The sequence below is a fragment of the Leuresthes tenuis genome, unplaced genomic scaffold (genome assembly GCF_036924035.1).
Source record: "Leuresthes tenuis unplaced genomic scaffold, fLeuTen1.0.hap1 SCAF_7, whole genome shotgun sequence".
NCBI classification, from domain to species: domain Eukaryota; kingdom Metazoa; phylum Chordata; class Actinopteri; order Atheriniformes; family Atherinopsidae; genus Leuresthes; species Leuresthes tenuis.
Window position 1 is genome coordinate 18,503,037 of NW_027325361.1, and position 24,026 is coordinate 18,527,062.

Here is a 24,026-nt window from a genome sequence, read left to right on the forward strand (position 1 = left end):
CTACACATGATCCTTACCCAGCAGTCCGCCCGCCTCGTGCCCCGTGAGCTGACGCGCGCGCCTCTCTCCCTCCCCCCACCACGCACGCGCTTTAAGGAGGCTCTCGCGTGCGTGGGAAAGTGTGGCAGTGTGTCAGTTCAGACCGGCAGTCACCCAGCGTGGGAACTATTTAATAATAAGCGCTCATTTATTTCCTGGTGGATCATTTTCATCTTACTCCCTGCAACGTTTTATTTTCAGAGCCCTCATGAAAGGGAGTTATGATAGCCTGCAGGCTGATAACCCAAGCTAGATCTCTTGGAAAAAAAAAACACTCAAATATCACAATCTGATATTTGATTTGAGATGCAAACCAATTTAAAGAGCCATGCTTTGTTTGTTTACACGGAGTGTCATACCAACCAACGCACCTAACACAGCTCTAACATAGCTTTTTTTTATTTGATGGCGATCATACCAAAGGTAGGAGCAATGGCAATGCAAGTCAAAGGACAACCAGTGCTGCTTGCCAAAAATGCAGATATAAAAACGGGATTTTTGCTCCAAGTATGACTCCTGAAAAGTTCATGATAAATTTGGCAGTTTAGTCTGTTTTTCAAAGAAAATGATTGAGGGTAATCAAAGGATAACCATTTTAAACCTCCACTTGAATGGTCCCTATGGCCAAGTCTGTGTTTTAAAATAGCTTTTTGAAAGAAAAGTTCTCCGTATGAAATATAAATAGTATAATATATCAAATAGCTGTAGATGTTATGTGAAAAGCCCGTGTCCTCAGTTTTCATTTGGCTGGATGCAGGATTGCGAGAACTTGTAATTATATCACAGGATTAACAACCACTAATCTTGGCAGAGGAATTAAGTGTGCCTGCATGTTGTTGTGTCACTTTTTGATTTTGCTTTCAATATGCTACAATGCTTAAATGTGGAGTAAAATTAGATTTTCTTTTTAAACAGCGTTGGAGCATGTTTCAAACCCAAACCAGCGACATATATTGCTCTGAGTGGGAGCAACACGCATTGGGTGTAAATAAACCAAAAATAAAACAGAACTGTGTTTTGTAGTGCATGCAGCCTCTATCATTCTATCTATTTAAAGAATAGTACAGTTCACCGGGTGCATTGTGATTCGTGTTATTCTCCTTTTAGTTGTGGGGGTGTTTACGCGCACAAAAGAGAACAGTTAAACACAGATGGCGCACAACAGCCTGACAAAAGCTGAACCTATTGATAAGAGTTCTGATGAAAATAATTGATTTGCGGGCATGGGCAAGATGACGAGTGTATCATGTAACTCAGGCACAGTTATGAAATGAAGAGAAGAGAGAGATTATGGTAAGTAGGTTAGTGGAGCAACACAGAGCTTTCACACCCCTCCCTCTCTTGTGTTTCTGGTGTGCATGCGTAGTGAGTCCGCTCATGTCTTTTTCCACAGTGGATACTTCTGTGTCCTGACTCATATCAGTCAATGCAGTCTCTCAGCACCTCCTATGCATGCTTTATGTTCAATCCTCACGGTATTGTTCCTGCGTGCTTCAGTGCCTGTGCACACAGAGCTTTTTGTCTGTTCTTTTCTATAGGTCTTGCCTCTCCCACCAGTGCAATTCCTTAAAGAAAAGAAAAGAAAAAAAAGGGCAAATACGTGAAACACACACAAACATTGGAGGATAAATACAGACCAGTAAAGTATTGATTTTCCTGAATAAACATAAATACAATCCTGGGAAACTTCAGCATGTTTTGCTTTTCTCATATTCCAAGACTATAAACTTCCTTTTCCTCCCATTTAGTTGGGTTTACCAGTCTGATTGTTTCCATCCTGATCCTCATCTGCGGTACCTCTTAGGTTGTGTTATGTCTCACATTTTATCCTGCTGTCACCACGAAGCAGTCACATATCCATCCGGTGTTCGCCTGCAATGTCACTGACCCCCTGACCCTCAGTCTTATGTAACTAAGGCGATACCCAAATTAGAACATGGAGCATGGAAAGACACAAGCGCTTAGAGCTTCACATCCAGGCACGTAGCGCTCAACCAGCTTTCCAGATTAAGGCAGATGAGCATGCGTGCGAGTGTGTGTCTGAGAAACGGAAACTAAAGCACAAATCAAATACCTTCATGCCTAAAACATGGGCTGTAGTATTGATTCTCTCACATTCAGAGATGTTTTCTGCACTTTCAAGGTGTGGCATGTGGATAGTATGACATTTTAACGGTCCAAACAGGCCTCTGGCCTGAACTGCGTAAAGCCCAGAATACTGAGAGGATTATTTTAGGATCCTGGCTCTGGCTTCCATAATCCTCTCTCTTCTCCTCTCCCTCATCTTGCTAAACCCGCTCTCCTCTCCTTTTTCAAATGCCCGCTAATCTCTCCCTCTTGGATTCTCTGTGTAATCTGGTTTGTACCCATCTTTCACCTGAACCAAGTTTGAATCAATAGGTCAGTGTGTCAGACTACAGCGTACCTACGCTCTTTCCTCCTGTTACGCCGACAACTGCCAATGTTAGATTGGTGCTTGAAGGGAAATATTGATGATAAGACTTTAAGACAGGAGTTACAAATATATGGAAGTTTAATAACATATTATTATCTCATCTAGATATACTTTTATGATATCTAGATGATATCACACCCCCCCCCAAACACACACACACTAAGTGAAGATGGCCCGCTTTCATGAAACTGGCATTGTTCCTCAGGAGCTGTATTCATAAAGGAGAGGTGGTGTGTAGCTGAGGTTCTAGTTCATGTCATAAAAAAGTTATCTGTTTTATGATTTTACATTGTCTTTCATATGTATCTATGCAACCTTAATTGTGCAGGCATTGTTTGATTTACAGTCTGTGGCAATTTAGAATGACAGGAAATCTGAGTCTGTTTTTTCCATTGATGTGACTACTGGTGGATCTGATTAGTCTGCTGACGATAACGACGCCTGCCAACATGGTCACAAACATGCCCTCATCACTGCTCTATATTCATGTTGAGCAGATACTATTTAGTTCACCATCTGAAACAAGTTTCAGAAGATGAATGAACAGAAACTGCAAGCCAGGGACAAGATTTTCTGGTTTCCAATTTTCCTGCATGAGCAGTATTTGCAAGTCAAGTTTCAAAAGGCTTTGTTGCGTGCAGGTAAACAGTGTGGGAACAATAGACAATAGGCAGGCAACAAGTAACAGAAAACACCCATTCATCCTCTAGAAACATTCTGAAAATGCAAATCTGTTTAGTGTTTCTAAAATCTTTCAATCTGGGTAAAGTGATGGACATAAAATCTGTGCCACTATCCACCCATTCTCTGTACCTGCTTCATCCCTTTGAGGGTCACATTGAGCCTCGAGCCTAATACAGCTGTTACCTAGTTGTAGGTGGGGTACACTCTGGACAGATGTTGTTGTGTGGTGACTTTGCAAACCACTACACCACTGTGACACCCACTGGGTGAAAACTGCTGGAATGAAATGTCTTTTTCCTCTGCTAACATGCGGTCAACTCATCTCACTTATAAAACCTTGAAACTGAAACTGCACCAACTGTCCTGCTTCATGGTCCTTCTCTGTTACTAAATCCCCATCAGCCACCAACTGGAGTACTACTTGTGGCAAGGTGAACTGTATGGGCAGGATGATCTAAACAAAGAAAAATACCACAGTGCCCTTCAATTCACTTTTGACTTGGTATTTGTGCTCCCTGCGCAGCTGTTGACACCAGAGATGGCTGAGTCTGTTACCCTTAGGTGCACATTAGCAACACATCCTGTCATCAGGAGTCATGCTGTTTATTTAGTCTTGACAGGAAATATTTAAACAATAGGCATCCAATTAAAGCTGACATTTAGCATGGTGTATCTGTCCGTGGTCCTTCCGCGCTCACCATTTGTCCTGTTGTCTATCGACATTGCTCTGCTTCCATGTAGATAATCTAGCAGTCAACAGAATATAGCAACCACTGGCATTTACAGAGTTCTGACAGGGATTTGATAAAAGGATAAAGGAATAAGCGTCAGTTTAGAAAACCTAATAGATAATACTTCAACCCAGATGAGATTACAGCAGATATTATGTCTGTGATGTAAAAATGAAGTTGCAGAGGAATATTAAATAAGGATTGACAAGGAAAAGAGAACGCAGCCCATTGAGGCTCATATTTATCTTCTCAGGATGATATTACTCACCGAAACGCGTGGATTTGGTGTGAAACACAGGTAAGAGTACTGATAAAAGATAAATCAGCCATTGGATTAAGCATTTTTTTTCCTACCACAGTATAATGCCAAGCCTGATTATGAGTGATTCCCTCCATTTCCATTTCATTAACTCTTACCTCATTCCTCCCATCTGCTGTTTTATTTTCCACCCTCTCCTTCACTGCTAATCAACTTCTAATCCTCTCACATTTCTAAGGTCTGAACACATGTTAAAAAGATGTCATCATTTGTTCTTGTGCTTGTGTGAAAGAGAAAAAAAAGAAGGACTTGACTTTGCCAATATCATCTACTGTCCGTGCGTGTCTTTACACGCCTTTGTCTGTCCAGTGAGGCCATTACATTCCAAGGACACAATGAAAAGGCACGGTAGAGTTCCATAATATATGTCAGATATAATCAAGCCTCTGTTGCCTTATGTGTTTTCTACATACTTGGGTTTAATGGATTTTCCTTGCAAACCAGTTTTTCTGCTGCAAACAGAAGAGATGGCCAGCTGAACACAGATCAGGGAGCAAGATCTAGAAATGTCAGCCGGGTCATAAGATCTCATTATATATTTTGTGCGTGTGTACAATGTGGAGATACAGATTACCAGAAAAAATATAATCATATGCACATAAGGGTGAACGTGACCTGAAATATATACCGAATAACAATGAATGCTTCATGCACGAGAAACATTTTAGTTTGCTTCAGCATCTAAGAAGTAAAATTAATTGAATGCTGTAAAATATATATGTGAGGACAAAAACAGATTGAAACACATACACACACTATCCAAGAAAGCCAAGTCAATGTCCCAGCAATCTGAAGATGATACTGAAAGGGGATCTGCTGTTTCCAGCACTTGCTTCCATGACAACAGCCTTGCAGGGCCCCCGACCCTGTGGCTTGTCTGTAATGAATTATCTGCCCTCAAGGTGCGTTTACACCAACAACAACAGATTCGTGTAAAGGCTCACATACAAGTACAAGGCAAAGCCCACGTTCTTGACACGAGAGCACAAACTGTGAACATACTCATAAAATACTGCAGTCCTTATGTCAGACCAGTTTTCCGAATTCCCGTTTACCTCTGCTAGATGAGGAGTCAGGAAAAAAAAAATGTACGTCAACAGGCTTGTTATTCAACTCCAATGTGTTAAGCAAAAAGAGAAGTGGATTTTGCTCCATAAAAGCATTTAACACACCCCTGCTGACTGATGAGCCACTCTGATTAGTGGCTTCGAGTCACACCTGGAAATGGAGTGTTTATGTGTGCATGCACATGTACAGTATGTGTCTCTGCATGTAAACCTGTATTTTGTATATCAGGCTCTTTCCTTGAAAGACAAATAAGCACACATGCGGGTGTGTCTGTAAACACTGCACATATTCCCATTTTTTAGACAGCTGCACTGGAGAAAGATGAATTACTAGTTGTAATTCTTAGAGTTCCTAAATTGAACAGACACAATGTTTGGATCATATGTTCTGTTAATTGCTTGTACCAAAGTGAACCTTTTTTTCTTTTTTGTTATTCTGTACAGATACCGAATGAATCCTTAGGGTTGTTTCAGGCATGGATAATATGGTTTATCAGTTGCTGGAAAGTGATAAAGTGGTACAGAATGCGGTGATTTGCAAATCTAATAAACCATTATATTATTCACATTGAAAGACAATCTGTCAAAATATATCAAATGTTTAAAGTGATACATTTTATGAGTTCATCAAAAACATCAGCACATCTTGATATGACGGCAGCAACAGGTCTCAAAAAAGTTGAGACAGGCCCATTTTTACCATCTTGTAGCATCCCCACTTCTTTTGACAACAGTCTGCAAATGTCTGAGAGCAAGGAGACCAGTTGCTGTCTTGGGGGAGAGGACTGTTGTCCCATTCTGCCCCCAGTCCTGGATCATGTTTGTCATATTTTGTGTTGCATGACAGTTCCAATGTTTTAAAATGGTGAAAGGTCTGGTCTGAAGGCAGGACTCTTCTGGACGTCTTACTGAAATATGCAAGACCTTCCCTGTAAAATACATAATTGGGATTGCAGCATAAGTTGCTCCAGCATTGAAGGTGTCTTTCCAGATGTGCAACCTACCAGTTCTCTAGGCTGGGCTTGGAGGATGGAACTGCACACCAGACAGCCAAGTATTCAAAGAAATGGGAATTGTTAAGGTTATGTATTTAGAATGAGGTGGTTAAGGTTAGGAAAACATTATGGTTTGCATTAATACTAACTCTGTAATAATGTCTTGCATCAAAATATCCTTTTCCTGGATTAGAGACGGCTGAGTTCCATTCTCCGGCTAAACACACAAAGCGTGCCGGACACTCGAACCAGATGTTCTACTTCTTCATCAGCACAAATAATTTTCTGTTCCTTGAAGCGTTCATGTTTTTCCTTTTCTGAATCATGTTCACTCATGCTGTTTGCACACTGAAGCCTCAGCGTCACAAACATATTAGTGTCATTTACAACAACACATCAGCCAGAGAAACCGAGCGGGTAGTTTTACTCTAACAGTTTGACTTGTTTCATTTTGACGTCTACCGAAGTACTAACGTAAAGGTTATTTCAATCCCACCGTTGCCCTTCTTTCACCACTTGTCGCCATGGGGAAAGCAAATATTCAATACAACATGTGACATTACATACGCTCCTTGAGCAGCTTTTTCATCAGAAACCCAACAGCAGCAAGGGAGCAGACTCTGTTTTTGAATAGACAGCAAACAAACAAAAGACTGCCGAGGAGATTTTTGAATCTCAAGCTCACGACGTTCCGCCGTAAAACACAACCAAACCCACACTTTAGTTTTTGTCAGCAGGAATCTGAGATAAATATCTTGTGTTGCCTGTCACTGCCATGTCTTGCTATGTAAAATATTAGCAGTCAAAAAATTGGTGGATTGGAATCATCATAAAAAAAACAGCTCTGACACAGCTATGGAAAAGTGAGAAGATACATTTAATTAAGTATCATTAAGTGTTGCTTTGTCATAATATTTTTGCGCAGTACATGTCAAAAGCCATGACACAGGCCCACATTCACTGGAGGCAGTCAAACTACTCCCAAAGCATACGGAGTGAGTGTGGATTGAGTGAATGTGCAGGTCAGGTCATCTGATGCAGCAGTAAATCACTCTGTTCTTTAGTCAAAAGGGCCTGAATCTGGACGTATTTGGACTCATTTCCCCATTGACTATCAAATGATGTATACAAACAAGGGGCACTTTCCCTCTGAATAAATTGCTTGCAGAAGCTGTGCAAAACACATTTTTGAAACATTGCAAAACAAGAGTAACATGTAAGTCTGGATGAATTATAGGCTGTGTAGTGTTGTCAGAGGGTGACGGTATAGGATATGCTAAGCCTGACTGTAACAAAAGACCGTATAAGACACTTATAGACTAAGGAAAGTATAGGATTTTTTAAACTATGCATGTTATAATTATTCTTTTATGTTGGCTAGTATTGACCAGGATTCTTTTCTAGAGGTGGAAAGAACTGAAGGTTCATGTAAGAAGTCATGAGTGGAATTTTTGTTACATCAGGACTTGTTCACAGAGAGTTTCCCTTTATGCACAACTCTTCATCATAAAGGTCAAAACTTACCTCGAGGGGGCTTAAAAAAAGACAAATTTGAACATCGTCATCAACTTTTTTATAACATGACACTTCAAAATATACTTCAAAGACTTTGATGAAAACACGGTCGTAGAGTATTCTGCTGTAGAAGTAGTTTTCGATTTCTCTGCCTTGGATTGCATTAATCAGAGCCAGTTTTTTTTACCACAGTGTCAAATAGTCCTTATGACCGAGCCTCGTCAAATTTCCAAACAAGATTTTGTCTTGATTTTCTAACCTTTAAAGTAATAGTGGACTGTTGTTTGAGTGTACTTTGATAAATCGTTCTTTCCATAAATAGGTGAGTGGCAATTTCGTGCATACCAAAAGTCTGCAACAGATGGTATGAAACACATAAAACAGGTAAGAAATTCCACCTGTCAGCTTTTGACAAGGCAAAGCCATTACTTGAAAACTGTACGAGGTGATCATATGGGAAGTCTGCAAAACCAGTTGAGCTGCACGGTGCTCCACGATAACCTCATCATGACGTTTTCATCTTTGAGATAATCTCATCAACATTCACATGAAATTTAGAAATATTACAGATTTTTTGAGTGACAACTGCACAAGGATAAAATAACCTCAGTTGCATCTGCGATATTGATCAAAGACTGAAGTTTAAAAAAGGTGTGGACATTTGAATCTTTTTTAACTGCATCAGTGTGAGTCCACAGTCTTCACTCTGTGTCCCACATTTCTACTGTACTGTATCCTTAAAAGTCGAATTAAGATGGTGGGTTATGTACGGGCCACCATGCTATTGAGGATTTTCTTATCCCTGATGAATCAGCATGATATTCCATGTGTTTCTAACCTACTTACCAGCGCATGGCCCATGTATGTAGATGAACCTATGAGCAGGTATGAGCTGCATGCACAAAGTAAACAAACCAGACAACAGAACTGTCGCACCCTGACTGTTTCCATAAAAGAATATTGAGGTTTAAAGCCTTTGTCTAGCTTAGTTGCAGCCTTCTCTCCTGTCTTCCATTTGCCTCCCTCTTTTCTGTCATGACTCCGTCCAAACATACAGTGGCCAAAGCCACATGGAGAATGGTATAAAAAGAATAATCTAATGTGGCACTCAATAGAAAAGAGGACTTTTGAATTTTATATAGCATATCATAATTTTAGCATATCTGTTTTTGCAGATCAGGCTTTTCGCTTCTCCATCCTGCTTTGTTTGGTTCAACCATTTTCTCCATCACTCCCTCATTTTACCTTTATATATGAACATTAAGATACTCAGAGGTCTTGTCAGTTCAGCTGCAATCGTCCAATTACCTTCATACCCTGCAGTTGTTTTGAAGTAGAAACCACTCTCTGCTGTTATGAGAAAAAAAGAGTTTTCCTGGAACTGGCCCCAAATCAAAACCACCACACTAATAAAATGAATAAAATAACCTAATTTATATGGTATTTACAGTTAGAGATGACTGCATTTTTACTGCTAAACCACACTGTTAAAATCGGCTTTCCTTTGCTTAGAAATAAACACGATATATTTGTATTCTTTATAGATACAACATAACACCAGATTCTTTTATCTAACCACCCTAACCATTTCTGGATTTAAAAAATGTGTTTCTTCATGTTAAACCCCTTCTATTTTCCTTAGATTTATTAGTTGTGTGGCATGACCATAAATGATGAATGATAACGCACTGCAGCGAAACAACGACCCCTAGTGGTGAGATGCGTGAAGCCTTCTTGTATAACAATTATGAAGCCGGACGTTTCGCACAGCTGCTCTCCACATGAAATGTAAACGAGAGTTCATGCTGCTCAGTGATTATGATGAAAGCATTATAATTCCACTCATGTGTGTTTGGGAACTTGGGCATTAATATCCCCTCTAAGCTAGATTAATCAGTGGAAAACACAATTACAGTTGCTCCTATTATGTCACTACAGTGGTAGAGAATTTTCTGTGCAGAGCTGCACTGGCTGTTGTTTTTTCCCTCAGGCTTCTATGATGGACAATCTTACCATTTGATTTTTGAAACCCAATAGGGGCCTGGGGTTGATAATTAATTTCATAAGTGACATTTTTCAATAATTGAAACAGATGTTAAGTTCCAATCCTCTGCAAAGTTATATAGTACTCCCTGCTCTCTCGAATATTATTGTATAAAGATCATGAAGGGTGTAAATGGAGCACAGGCCTTGCAGGTACATCTTCTTTGTCTGAAAATTAATATCAGAACATGCTCTCTCTCTCTCTCTACGAAAAAAGATCTTGATTGCAAAGGTTTTACCTTTTAACCTATGCCTGACATGACTAAATAAATGGTTAGATTTGTTAGTCTGTTAGTCTAGTAAAGCAGACCTATATTACTCAGTGCCTTTACTCTGTGATGGACTATCAGCACGAAGTTGCTGCTTATGCACTACATATAGGAAAGTGGATTATTTTTGATGTGGTGAAATAATGTACACATACAAATGTTGGTAGAGCTACAATATGAAATCTCTCTTTTTTGTAAATTGGCCTACTTGTACAGTCATATAACTGGTTCATCAGTCAGTTTGTGGTGGGCATAACAAGTACTGCAATTTGCTGCCTTATATCCTTGAAAAGAAATTCTAGCTGCCGCTCAACAGTAACATGTCACCTGTTATTGGGAACCTTCGGGTTTAACTTTCAGACCAACCCTATTCTCTTCTTACCCCATAGATATATCACTTGTGGGTGTGTCCTTCAGTTGTTGCTGACATAACATATCTGGATGTAAGTGTAAGTGACTGTACTGACTGTAAAACCCCTAAAAATCCAAAGTGCCTGCTTACATGAGAAAATTCATGTCTAAGAAGTTGGTTGGAGTTTGGTGGGAGTGGGAGTCATGCCAGCACCATGTTTTGTGTCTGTCTACAGAGAAGGTGGCACTCTTAACCCCCCTAAGCACCAGAGAAAGGACATTAATATGAGGTATATGTTGGAATGCATATTTTTTAAGGCAAGTTACAATACTTTCCTCCACCTTAATGACACTGTTTTCAATGCCAAACCCAAACCAAGCAACAACTGAAAGCAGAAGACAATTAAAAAGGAAAAAAAAAATCACTAAAGTGATGTTTTAGATTTAAGTAAGAACAAATGAGGACGAAACAGGGGCAGAAGGTGAATGGCAATGGTTCTGATTTGAAAAAATGCAGTGATGTGCTATTTTGTGCACAGGGAAAAATGTCCTTAGTAAATGGCAACCCACATTTTAACATGAAGTTCTATTCGGATTGACTTGCTTTCAAAGACAGCCTCAAGTGGCCAATGGAGAAACTGCATGTTTTAGATTTTCTGCACTGGTTTCCTTTAACTTTAATTTTAAGTGCTGCTCAGTCTGAAAATATCAAACTGCAGGAAATTTCAGCATCATATTTCACTGTAAGTAAAGCTGTGTGCAGCTCTTTACAAACAGGTTTTTATTGAGCTCTTTTTTTTGGTTGATGAGTTTAGACATGAAAACATAGCTGGTCAGGTTTAGGGGAAAAAAAATCTACCTTGTTTGGTGAGGGAAAAGATCATGGTTGGGCTGAAATTACATAAAAAATGTTCATTCAGGCAGCTGGATAATGACCCAGAAATGCACAGATTCACTGTTCTTACTTGATAGATTTAAAATTATGCTTAAAATTAGACTTTCTTCTGGGGGGAAGTTTGAGATGCCATTATGAAATTATTCCCATAGAAAAATGTATTTGTTTGTTTATATTGCCTTCTTCTTTAACTGGGGTTAGTATTATAGTGGAGGTGTGTGATGATTTGTGTTTACTCTCAAAGCCTTTTGACATGTCAACAAAATAAATTTGCAGACACATTCCAAAGCTTTTTACCAGAATAAACAGGTTTAAACACAACGCCCATGGTTTAAGCCTCCCCATACCTGCTTCTTTGAAATCACTTCTAAAGTTATTTTGTTGTCCTGCTCAGGCATGGCATGGTCTGACTCTTCTTCTATCCCTAAATAACCCTGTCCACATCCTCACAACCTCGAACTGTGAATTTCGACGTGTTCCAGAGTCACGGCGAAGGACTGAGGGGTATCGAGCATTTAAAAAAATACAACCTTGAGGCTCTGAGATCCCCAACCAGAGGAACAGCAGCAGGCTCTGTCAGTGGAATTTGCTTGAATACTATTCTATGTTCTTTAATATTCCCTTTGTTTCTTCTCTTCTGATAGCTGTGATATGCATTTGGCAGATCACACTTCTAAATCTAAAGCAACTTACAGGTAGGCAGGTAGGGTAAGGGGTCTTTCCTGAGGACCCAGACACTACCCAGTCTGATATAAGTAAAGACAATGATTCTGGTAGAATCTGTGTTTTTAAATTTTTTTTACATTAAGTCATATATGCATAAAAGTATTCCAACATAACATTGTGGCAGGTGACGCTGCAGGTTTAGAAATCAACTGTGTTAGTAGAGCTGGAAGAAAAGGGACAGGAAGGGAAAGTTGGGGTAAAGGGAGAGGTACAAAGAAGTGGAGGGCAGGAAGGGAGGGAGACCCAGAAAAAAATATCACAAAGCCCCATCGCACACATGCTGCACCCAGTATTGTACTTTCATTCATACAGAAGGGTCAGAACATTGTCCAACAATAAAGCGTCCAACATGCTAGAATTACCTGCGGTATCAATTTCATTTTGTAAGTTGCGTTAAGTAACAGCAACTGTGTTAAGTTTATTCATCTGCAGAGACGTTTCAAAGCATCTGAAGACTGCAGGCCTGTGACAAGTCTCTTCTTACGTACTGTTGAATAAATAATGCTTTTCTTCTCTCAATACAGCTGTGAAGAAAGCAATGAAAACATTCATCTCCGCAGCGGAGTGTAAAGAAATTTTATTTAAAACATATAGAGTCTAGTGCATTGTCACTTTTTTCATTTTTTTACTTTTTAATAAAGAAAAATGATCACGATGGGATCATAGTGATGCTGTATTATTTCTCTCCTGAGAGTTTCCAGGTCACATGGGGGAAATGAAAGGTCTTTTATTGATACAACCTGTACGGAACCATCACGAGAAGCTTAAAGAAACCACTAAAGATATTGTTTAACCCTTGTCTAGACAAACAGCAGTTCACAGGTCATCTAGTTGCTTTTAAAGTGTGAAAAGTTGTGCTTTCTGTAATGCGTTAGTCCACAAGCTACCTTTTTTTGTTTTAAAGAAAAAAAAGAATATCAAATAGAAACACTATTTTTAAACAGCTATCAGCAGCACAGTAGATCTTACCTCAGTGACTGCCGTGAGTCCTATTATTTGTTATGCATATCTAGGCATTACTTACTGCCCTTGTTGTGTAGGATTTCTCATTACATAACAAGTATCGGTAAACAATCCCTAATTAGTGTGACCCGATGCAAACTGTGCCAGAAGCTGTGAATAATGGATCAAACTCTATCCCAGGACAGTTAAACTGACCTAGATCACTATTTTCTTCATTTACTAATTTAATGTGTTTTTTTCTGGGAAGCTTCAAAGACTGCACACACTTGAAAAGCTTGAGACATTTAAATAATGTGTTTGTGGGAGCAAATCGAATTTGTAAAAATGTGACGCAGCATGACAGCCTCAGAAACGAGGACACAAACAGAAGACAAAGATTTAGCTGTTTTCCATCCAGTTTCACCAACAGTCTGATCGTTCCATGTCTTGTGATTGCAACTTGTGATCAGTTGTGCAATCTGTAGATGAAGGCAAGGAATGGATTATGTTCAGTGACAGAAAGAAGCAGAAGGACAGACAGAGTTTGAGGCTTCTGGTGTTAGAGCTATAAACACAACTCAGTTATGTGAAAGTACTATTTTAATTATATTCATTTTTCCCATTTCAGTTGAGAGGAAGGGTCAAGCTTATTCACAATAAAACTTTTCAATGCCAGAAGATTTTTTTTGTTCCTAAACCAATCAGGATGGCATGTTGTGTAATGCTCTGTTCATCTCATCTTATCTAACAGCGTAACTGTTGAAAGTGATTTCTCATTTGTTCACTTCAGGAGAAAGAGTCTCATAACACTGAAAATGAAGCATGCCGAACAAAGATACACCCATGCACACACACACACACATATATAACTGCTAATCTATTGTCATGGAGACCTTGTGTTCATATGGCGTGTGGTGTGGATGTGGTTACAGGAAAAAGTCTTTTTTAGTATGACTGAACAAAAGCTCTTTAGTCTAAAGCAATGAGCAAGAACACAGGCAAACAAAACTACAGCTAAAACAAAAGTACAGCTGAAACTACCCAAATTACGCAGAGGGGATCTAAAGTAATTCAATTGCATGAAAACCATGAAAAAAATCTTGTCTCTAACAGAGATTTCAGACTATATATTTGGAGCAAAACCAAACTCTACTCCAAAGTGGTTGTGGAAGTATCTGCATCCAAACTCAGGCTTGTAAGCTACTCTTTTACAAACTCTGTGGCAAAGAATTTAGATACTCATGTCCTCACAGGCTTTCTGTGTGGTAATGTTAAAAAAGAAAAATGCTTGTTGCAAAGGAGAGAGGCGAGGTGTCACAGCGGGGTAAGCTGTGGTGTGGCTTGGCAAAAGATGTTAGGACCCGGATGCAGATATTTATGAAGCAAAACTTGAATTATTTAAACAAAAGCACAGCTGAGCCAGTATACCGGCTATATAAAATACTTAACAAAAAACAACAAGACCTGACATGAACTGTGACAACAAAATGAACAATGACTTGACGTGATCAACCTGACAACATGAATGGTGATGATCTGGCAATGACATGAGGAAACCTGGAAACTAAATACTGTGGGGAGGTGATTGGTGATGGAGTGCAGCTGTGAACTAAAACAGGTGACAAGGATGAACCTAATGATGTGCAAGTGTGACTGGGGAAAGCATGGCAAGAACTAAATACTAAACAGAAACCTGAAAAACCTAAAGTCATAACAGAAATCAAACACAAAAAACCCACAGACGTGACACTAGGAGTTTCACCCTCTGACCAGCCTCTTTGATCAACTAATCAACTAATCTCATAAACTTGCGTCCATTGTAAAAACTACTTTTGAAAGGTAAAACAATCAGATCTACGCATTCAATTAAATTGAATTCAGTTTATTTATATAGCACCAAATTACAACAAATCTCAAGGCACTTAGATAATATAGTCTAATTCAAGCCAGTTAGAATTCCATTCATTGTAATCATAATGCAATTAAATCCAATTAATTCATGTCAAAATAATCCAATTCATTCATATAGAGCCAATTCAAAAACAATATCCTAGCTAAGGAAACCAACAGATTGCACTTAAACTTGTCTTCAGTCCAATCTCCCGTCCTGAGTGTGCCTGTGGCGACTGTGGACGGGAACGACTCCCTTTTAACAGGAAGAAACCTCTGGCAGAACCAGACTCAGGAAGAAACCTCTGGCAGAACCAGACTCAGGAAGGGTGGCCATCCGCCTCGACCGGCTGGGGTTTGAGAAGACAGAAAAGAGGGGGGGAAACACCATAACACCATTCAAAGGATACCTGTTGGAACAGGGAAACACAAGTTAATAACCACAATAATGTCACATGTACATAATATAATTTGAGAAATTAAACAGGGGGAAAAAGAGAGCAAAGTGAGGAAAGGTGTGACAGATGAGGCCCCCCAGCAGTCTAAGCCTAAAACAGCTTAACTATGGGATGTTTCAGGATCACCTGAGCCATCCCTAACTATAAGTTTTATCAAAAAGGAAAGTTCTACTGTTACTGCTTCTACTACTTCTACTGTGATCTACTGTTAAGTGTTATTGTTTAAACTGCTTGGACAGAAAATTGCGAAACTATTGTAACATGTTGGGAAGTTCTGGGTTTGTAGTTACAGTGTTAAGCTTTGGCTAACTCTGTTGTTCTGGTGTTACCCTCATGTCACATGTGAAAGGTCTGTCTGTGGACAGCAAGTGATGGACATTCCCAGAATCTACATTGTTACATAGTTTGGTCACATGTAATGTCACTAATGTAAGTGCTGCAAAAAAGAAGCTGCCAGGACATGACAGTTGGAACAGTTAGATGTGTTTGCACTGCTCTAACAGGCTGCAGCTAGAAACAATGAACAATGTAAAATGAAAGACAAGACTCTGATGCAAAAGCTCTTTGGATAAGGGTTTTTAAAATATCCACATTGTGATTCTCAAACTTCACTCACCTACACGCCAACAAATCACTTTGACTGTTTGAGGGCTTTGTCCCATCATGTGAACAACAAGAAGCTGACTTCTGACTTAATAATGAAACACAAATCAGACATTAAGCCTTTTATTCCTTAACTATGTTATTTCTGCACACACGCTGAATGACAGATTATTAGTGGATTGCTGGTTTGTTCAAACGTAGTAACGCTACATCCTGTGTCTTCTGTAGCCTTTTAAAGTCAAAGCTAAATCAAAGACTCACTTTGGATTGGATTGTTTCTGCTGAACAAAAGGTGAACAGGTCACAGGTAGAGAGCGCTCGGTATCAGCTGTGATGGTCTCGCTTTCAGTCTTGCTGCGGTCGGAGCACTGCAGTTGGACACGACACAAGATAAGACCTATCGCAGCAAATCATCTGTAATGGCTTGGAGGAGGCTCAGTTTTCAATTAATTTACCCCTCATTGTGTTACAGCGCATCAGCAAAACAGCTGATCACCAGGACCACTTCTGACCCAAATTTGTAGCCACAACGCATGCATAGGCACAGAGAAACACACACACACTCACATTCTCATTTATCTCAGTTGAACCATTCCATACCCTAAACCTAAGTGTCTTACCCGAACACACACTCAGCTGCACCCATCTGAGCGCACAGAGCAACGCATGTCATAAGCCTCCGTGCTTTTGTTTGTGTGTGAGTGAGGGTAACAGAAAGTGCTGCAATGAGACAAGTGACGTCCAATACAGAATCTTAATAACTACTTTCTGTGTTATTTTGAAACCACTCCACGTCGATGCTTAACAATCAGTCCTATCGTACGAGCCAGCCTCACGAGAGAATGTGAAATAGTCTCAAATAAGAAAACTTTCAGTCTGTGCTGATGAACACCATTCAGCATCTTTTTTTTTTGGTGCCGCCTAGCATGACTTTCTTTCTTTTCTTTTCTTTTCTTCTCTTCTCTTTATTTGATGTATTTTAGTAGGATGATTGATTTGTGTGCCGGACACATTTTATTTTATCACTTGGCTACCATTAATCCAGGAAAATATGTACTTACTCTGTCTTTTGTAATCCAAATCATGATGTTTTCCTAAAGTAGATCAATTGAGATTTATCTAAATGTCAAATCTTAACCAAGTAGTTTGCAATATATAAAACTGCGAGTAAAAGCACACAGAACCCTAAAATGGTGTTTCAAAGTAAATCTACTATAACACATCAGTGGTTGGTATGGAAACTCAGCCCTTTGGCTTGATAGTCATGGTTAAACTCCATCCTCCAGCCCCTCCTCTCTGGAATCATTATCAGCACAAAACAAACCGAACATAATCACATCTGTTGTCTTGTGTTGTTATGTTTATGCAAAGTTTAGCTTCCTTCATGTTCCAAGGTCATCCCTGCAGCGCTTGTTGGTCAGTCCTCTTTTAAGTTTGTGCCTTTTGCTTGATCATGGTTTTACCCGTTCACCCTCTAGTCTCACCTTGTCACCTGTTCCACTGACCGGCCTCCTGTGAATGTCGTTAGAATTGCAAAAAAGACTTTGATTGACTGGTTCTCTTTCTGGTTCTCTGCAGCTGAGTTTGTTCTCTGGTTCACTATTCCAATAGAATGTCTACAATGTTTTTATGATGAAACAAATCAACATTTTATAACTGAAGAATATTAATGGAATGAATGTATGGACACACACGAGGTGCAACGATTTAACGCAATCCACAACGTTTATTTTCTAAATGAGATTCACACAAACCGATTTTAAAATACATATATATATATGTATATATACATTTGTTTTTAGGGACATAAAATTCTTCTACTTGTTTTGTTTGATGTTTTTACTGGAAAAAGTAGAGTTCAGGGATCTCTATGAGTGGACAAAATGACACACATCAATGTGTTTACAAGAGGGGAAACAATACAGCACAAAAGCCCAGGATTCACTCAAAGTCAGTTCAGTTCTTAACATCTCGTCGAAGTGCATCTGCAATATACTGAACCCTGAACTTGGTTTCCATGGTGACGCCTGGTTGACTCACCGACCCACTCACAAAGCACGCAAGCGCCTTTGTTTGAGGAGGCACAGAAAAAATGGGAACAGTTTAGGGGAAAATAGGGAAAGTGATTGAGGCAAAATTGGAGGCTGCATTGAAGAGGATACAAAAGGAGCGGACAAAAGTCTGCACATGTTTTTAACAATTTTCTGCTCCAGTGCCCCAATAAACCATATCTGCAAACTGACCACCCTTTCTTCAGTCTTGTTACGCAGGCAGCTCACAGTCACAGAACAAAGAATTCAGACATTTGCTTATATATGTTGCCCTCCATGCTTTGCTTGACAAATGTAGAGAATAAATTAATGGATGCCAAGGTTATTATTTTCCACTAAAGTCTTTCAACTCTAGATTTAAGAAATAATATATTTTAGTTATTCGTCTATTTTCCTGGACAACGCTGTGTACTAATGATGTAATATCAGACGACTGGATAATTGGGAAATTGGGCTCTATTAGAGTCTGTGGGGCCAACGCTACTGCCACAGATACTTTGATATGCAACATTCTCTGTTCTGCGAAAAACTGCTGAATTAATTCTGTGGTCTTTGAAAAACTGCTCTGTCTGAGAAAAATGATTAATCGACCGAGAAAAAGTATCAAAGAGTGGGAAACTGAGATGGTGCAGACTACATTTACTAATTGAATGGCTTCATTATCTTACCAACACCGTCATTGTCATTGTTATGTTTGTATAGAGTGTTTAATGCCTTGAAATACTTTCTGATTTTACTTTGTAACTGGAGCTTAAAGGTCCAATTACACAGAAAAAGCCAACAAACACCAGACGTTTGACCATTTGGTGTTGATCATTTAGTTACTAACTTCATTCGGGTGAAACAATAATTACACCAGCAAAGGCTACACACATTCAGATCAGAAACTGGACATGTAGATTTTATCGGCTGCTGAAAAACATCCAAGTAGCAGCTGGCTCTTAATGCACCTAAAATGCTTCAGTGAAAGCATGGATGGCATATCTGCCAGAGAACATTAATCTGGTGCTTCATTTTTTTGTTTCTTCTTCTTCTTCTTATCTTTTCCTTGGTGGATTACCTTCCACAAGTTTCCTTTTCACTTCACAGTGCTTCCTCTTGACATTGTCAATTCTTGAGCCCTGCTCATCAAGCATACATTGACCATATCTATATGTCGCGCTGGAGCTCCTCTTATCTGGGTTCCCCTTGGTTTTTATATCTTGCTGCATTTTTTTGTGGCGATATGGTGTAGCTGCTCCCAGATGGCACAGAACAGTACTATTCCAAAAGACGATGCTTTGAACGCATTGTTCTATTTACAGCTCAGAAACTGAATCCATCCCTGCAGAGATTAAACATATTTTAGATGTACATGCCTTGCGGCGGTATGGTGATCTATGGCGACAAAAAAACAAATTAGCAATGCAATTTCAGCGCTGTTTGTGTTCAAGATGTTTATTATGCGCTGCCTACACCGTTTGCTCAGGGTGCAGCTGCACACTGTGCTGACTTGCCAATTAGGCCTACACATTTAGTCACTTACCCTGCTGATTTTCCAATTACACCTACACAGCCGCGCACACACACTGGTGGCTGCAATTAGGCCTGTGCACCCTCTGTGTTTCACAGATGTGCATATCAAGTACAACTGCTGAGGTTATTGCTCATAATGTACAGCTGTCTAACTCCACTCGGAAATCAAAACGAGAGTGAAAAGATGTGTCTGGATGAAGAATTACGTGACGTTAAAGGAATGCCTTCCCGTCTTTCAACTACGCAGTGTTTTTTTGTTACATTTTATTTTGTGCTCATGGGTTATTAAGTACTTTCAGTAAAGTGAATTCAATCTGTGCGGTCAACTGTGAGTAAAAACAGAAAGTCTAATCACATGGTGGACTGAACTGAACTGTCACATAGTTGCATAAAAAAATGTAGGCATCCGTAGTCACAATGATTTAAGGCAAAACCTTCAGCTTGCATTTCTCTAGGATGTACTTGGTGGATTTAAATTTTTGTTCTCAGAGATATGTGCATCCAGAATTTTTTGTTGTTGTATTTAATTGAATCCATTCAAGGGCTCACCAGCTCCCCCCCTTTTTTCTTTTTTTATCCAAGCATACTTTTCGTCATGCCGCAAGCATGAAGGTCTGTTGCAGTACACTGGGGCTTATATTTGTCTTTCTGGCAATGATAGCAATAGATCCAATTCTTTCTTTTTTGGTCTTTAAAACCTCAACTTGGCCTCCACTGTTTTTCCTAACTGCCACTTCTTAATTATAACACATACTTAGGAAACAGCTACATAAAGACACTTTACTAACTTCTTACCACTTTCTGCTGCTTTGTGGTATAAGATTTTTTTTCTTTTTCTTTTCAATTCTTCAGTTTGCTGAGCAGCTACAGACAAGCCCTCTTGTACCTTTGCATGCAAGGTTGTTGGTTATATGCAGAAACTATTTCACAAAGCTCAACACGTAACAAAATGAGAAAACACACATACTGATTTTCCCCCAAACTTGCTAGATATCTGAAAAAATGTTTTATGTTGTGATTTAAAAAACAAGGGGGGAAGATTACCTGATGGAACCAGGGAATCTGAGACTTACTAACTGACCCAATGCAAGAACCAACCAACAATATCCAGTTCTGCTCCAGCTGTTTAGAAGTTTTTCTCAGTGGGACGTCAGAATAGGCCAGGAATGAAATAATCATTAATTACACACGCCCTCACATACGAGCCCAAGAATAAATTACATGTAACTGTGCTGAAATACATCCTCCGAGTGAAACATCTTTTATCTTTAAAGCTCAACATTTCAGTCGATCCTCGAGCCCACATAGACTCCATTACTCTTTTAATGAAGGCAGTAAAATGGCCCAAACTCTTCCCCCTCAGTTTGTGCTTCTCTCAATATGTCCACCTGGGGGCTCTCCAATCCCACTTAAACCAGCCAATTAGACATAATGGATCTGCATCTCAACTCCAGTAGTTCCTCTGAAATCTCCCTTCATGTCTCTCTTTATTGCACATTTTAATGATCATGGTTTTAATCTCATTATCTCGCTTATATTGCTGTCCTTTTTTTCCTTCTCCCCATTAAACTATTTTCAATAGGTAATCACATTCCAGGCACCGAGAGTAAGATGTTAAAAATATTTCAGCAATATGGGAAATAAAAAAAATTATCCAGCTAGATATTAAAGCTGGGGGAGACAAAAGGATGTAAAGCAAATGATTAAATGTAACTATGAACAGTCTCTTCAGCAGCTTGTGCTGTCCTCCGATGGTCAAGTTTGTTATTGCACAAACCTGCAATGATTTTTATTCTTATGTGTGTGGAAATATCTGCAGCGTTCAAGCGATGCAAAATGCTCCTCCATGTTCTTCACATGTTGCGGATGTCGACTCATTAGAGTCAGGAAGTTTCTCTTTCTGACGTTGATGTTGCCTCAGAGTCAACATCTGAAAACAGAGCAGGGCGACTTTTTTCAGATTGTTGCTCCAGGGATCCATCAGTGATGCGTGGTTTTTCTGTGCGAAATGTGGCCTGATTCATGTGCAGAGTGCAGTGATGCACAATGTTGAAATAAAAAGTACATGCAGATTTCTCACATCAGCCACGTCCACATAACAGGCAGTTGGTCCCATGTGCACTCATCGATAAAGCAGTTACTCTGCCCTATGACTGTGCATTTTGCATTCATTGTCATTCACTGGTTATGCAAATATGATGTCACAGCGAGGATGTGTTGTTAATGCCTGCCACGAGTATCTACAGTCGCAGGAAGATAAGAGCTGCTTTTCTTGCAAAGAGATAAGTGTTTTTACAGCATGTTACTGTAATGTTTTTCTTATGCTGATGTCAATCAACAGTCATGCTATTTTGCCAAAATGGGAGAAAGCCCCTTGTTTTAGACACATTTCTAATATTTGGAGAATCCAAATGTTGAAATGGATAAGAAGTGGCATTGTGTGGAGCTCAGCTGTGGAGAAGGGAGTCAAATCAAAGAGAGTACCCACTGGCACTGTTTCAAGCCTCTTCATTAATCAGATTCATCATTATGAGTGTGTGTCCCTGCTGGACGGGCAGACAAGAGGATGGAAGAGTGATTAATAAATAAATATATATATACACAGTATATGCACAGATAGATAGATAGATAGATAGATAGATAGATAGATAGATAGATAGATAGATAGATAGATAGATAGATAGATAGATAGATAGATAGATAGATAGATAGATAGATAGATAGATAGATAGATAGATAGATAGATAGATAGATAGATAGATAGATAGATAGATAGATAGATAGAATAGAATTAGATTAGAATCAGAGGGATAGACAGTTACTCTCCTCCCTCAACCACCTATACTATTTTACAGACCTGACAGGACATGGACTGGGTGTAAACAAGTTGTAAATTATCTCAAAGCGAGCACATGCAGTCAGTTCCTCCATTCTTATCAATCGAACCCTGCAGCAGTGGAGGGATTCTCTCCCATAAAACATTTGCAAATGAGAACTCTGACAGGTCCTCTCAGCCACTCAACAGATGTGAGATGAGCTGATAGGCTCCCCGGGGAGCATAGCTGGCTGAGGAGGAAGAGGAGAGGTAGAGGAGATGGGGGTCAATAAAAAGCAGTATGAGCTCACAGGGGCAGTGAACAACAATTTTTGTCACTGATTTACATTTTTTCTAATGACTGCTCAACGGTTGTTTTGCAGAAATTCTGGATGTAGGTCTTACCTCTGAGTTTTGGTGTTCGAGGAAAAAATAACAGTGAATGTGACAGAGCAGCAGCGCCCTCCACTGATGGCTGAAAACACTACAAACACGGATCACTGTGCCGTTTTTAAGCGTTGTGCAGCTCAGTCGTGTACAAAGCGTTTAAATTCATGCATCTTAATCTCAAATAAGAGGTTAAGCTGCTCTCATCAAATCAATCAAAGCCTTCTTTCATTTGTGATTAGGACAAGGAATTTTCTCAACTAACCAATAAATTGTTTAAAATTTTATTTTTTAAAAACTCTTGTGTCTCTTAAAGACATTTATTAAACTGTACTTTCCATTGGCAAATTATTATGTCCTCTTTGACTGCATAAAATGTTTACTGTCAGCCATGAGCGCCCTTAGATAATAATGTCTATATTTTTACTGTTTTCTCTCAAATTAATAGTAGCCACAGAAACTAGGAGGAGGCCAGAGGTGATATTAAAGAGTTTGCTTAGCTAGAGAAAGATACTGAACCCTGCATTGCCCTTGATGTGTATGTACAGCACAGAGAAGCACATTGTTCTGTAAGCATTGAAAACTCAACGCTGAAGTTTTTGTGGAAGTGTGGAATTAAACAGATTCTCATTACTATATTTTTTAAAACAATAAGAGGAAATTGCATTAGAGGAAGAATGTGACTACAGCTGTTTAAAATAGTTAAATACTGCATGTTTATGCTAGTCCCTCCCACAGTAGAACAGTAGTAAAACTATCATTTGTGGTTATTTTGCCTCTCATGAACTGGTAAGATTCATATGTGATTTATTATGAATAATAGCTCAGCACACTTTCTGTGGAAAAGGGTCAACTCTGCACAATGAATACTTTTATTTAAAAACATTCTGTTTCTAATGTTTCTGTAAGAAGATGTTTTAGTGCTCAATTATTTAAACTGTCGAGAAAAACTGTGATATCTGTGGACAGGTGATCAATATGACAGAACTGTTGTATTCTACTGTATCAGATCACTAGTGAAGAGTAAAATACTCATTAAAAGGTTTCAAGTAATTTGAAACAATCTCTCTAAGCTTGAAGCTAATAAAAAAAAGAAAAAGAAAACACTTACCGCACAATAATGAATAGCTGATGGCAAAAAAAAGAGAATAAAAAGGACTCAAGATAGTAATTTCTGAGAAGTAGAGTCTTTGTTTCAGTATGAAAACATTTCTTGTTAATAATTTATTTAAAGTCAAATTTATCAATGACTCAAGTAATAGAACACAATGCACTG